This window comes from Balaenoptera musculus, chromosome 11 (genome assembly GCF_009873245.2).
Source record: "Balaenoptera musculus isolate JJ_BM4_2016_0621 chromosome 11, mBalMus1.pri.v3, whole genome shotgun sequence".
NCBI lineage: Eukaryota > Metazoa > Chordata > Mammalia > Artiodactyla > Balaenopteridae > Balaenoptera > Balaenoptera musculus.
Genome location: NC_045795.1, coordinates 67,471,835 through 67,473,820, shown reverse-complemented (window position 1 = coordinate 67,473,820; position 1,986 = coordinate 67,471,835).

Here is a 1,986-nt window from a genome sequence, read left to right as displayed (position 1 = left end):
TCTGGTCACCTGAGGTGGTAACTTGCTTAATAATGCCCTTCACTGGCTGCTCTCCATCCTTTGTCTCACGCTCCCACTCCCTACTGGTGTTTTCTAGAGTCACCTCCCAAATAAATGAATTAACCTTGAATCCTTTCTCAGCTTCCGGAGGAACCCGAACCAAGATATACAGGCACAGGTACACACGTCAAGTATCTCCCATAGGCATGCGCACATGTGCAACAGACACACAATCACGTACAAGCACTCAGAGGCACACGTGGGCACACACAGACACATAGTCACACACCTTCATCCATTCCATATGCTCTCGAGAGGGGACCAGAATGAACTGACAGGACTCTCCCTCTGAAAGCACTTGGATCCTCAGAAGAAAACCCTGTCCTGCTTGTACTTCAAATCCCCACACGCGCCTTCTCCTGGAAGCCCCCCAATCCTGCCAACAGAGGGACACCATCAGTGCTGAGCCGGAACACCTGGAAGGACACACAGAGGGCTCAGCGTGATTGGTGGCCCTTTCCCTCTCTGGTTCCCTTGGAGCAGAGGCTCTGGTTCATCACCTACCTCCCCCATGACCCTCCATAATGCCTGGGGACCCCAGAACAAGGTGGGGCATGCAGCTGGCATTCCACAGACGATTGTGGAATAGAATTGTCTGCTCCTGACCCCATAGCAAGCCCCTCCCTGAGTCCCAGCATCACTGGGGACCTTGGGAAGGATTTCCTGGTGTTCCCCAGGCCCAGTGGTGGTTCCAGGTATTGAATTGTCACAAAAGTTTGGTTTTTTTCCTGTGCCAAGCCAGGGATGAGTGCCCAGGACCCCCCTGTGATCAGCAGGGTGTGGTCCCTGCTTGCACAGAGCTCATAGCCCGGGAGAGATAGATGAGAAAGCTCCAGAATATAAGCAGTGAAGGGGATGGAGGCATGAGGAGTGTCTGGGTTGGGGCCGGCAGAGGTGTCTCTGAAGGGGTGATGTCCAGGCCAAGGCCTGAAAGACCATGAGTGAGCAAAGCGATGAGCTGGGGGAAGAGCAGCCAGACGGAGGGAACAGCCAGCACAAAGGCCCTCAGGAAGGTCTGAGCACGAGGGAGGCCAGTGTGGCATGATGAGGAGGGGGAGACCAAGGGGGCCTGCCTACGATTGCCTCCAGCCCTTTCTCTTCCAGCGGACCACAACCACCCATTGAGGCCAGAAGTGCCCTACAGGTCACCTATGGATATCCTTGTTGTACCGTTGGGGAACCTGAGACCTGAGATGGGATCACAGAGCAGGTTGGGGTCAGAGCTAGGACTTGTCGAGTCTGGGTCCCTGGCCAAGGCATCGTAGCTGAGTGACAGCCCCCTGGCTCCTTGAGGGCAGGATGGAGCTGTCCAGGCACTATGGTGCCCAGGGTTTCTTTATCAGGTCCTGGGGCCACCATATCACAATCCCAGGGGCTTGTTATAAATGTGGGCTCCCAGCCCCACCCAGATCCATGGAGTCAGACTCTATGGCTGGTCTGGGAATTGGCATTTAAACCAGCTGCACCTAGACTCTGGAAACCCTGTGCCCTAGGCCCCCTGTGGTCCTGGTCTTGGCAGTCCCACTCCCTTTGATAAACAGCTGAATGACCCTTCTACGGCCCTGCTTCTCAAACTGAGGATGGGGGCGGGTCATAAAACCACAGGATAAACTGGGGCATCTTCCTGAATATCAGTGTGACTTGGCATTAACTGGTCCATCATTAAAACATTGATTTGATATTAAAAAGATATTGAAAAGAAGAGTAGATGCTAAACTTACTTGACAGTTTAAGATAAAATATGAGACAACAAAGGACTTTCTAATGTGGGGTTCACTGCCTTGGGACTGTTTCAGCCTCCATCCCTGCTGTTGGGGGTAAAGTCTTGAGGTCCTCTTAAGTGTTACCGGGCCCTGAACTGTTTAAGGATTCTTAGTTCTTCTTCCTGTATTTGTTAGGATTAAGGGTTCAGGCTGTGCAGACAGA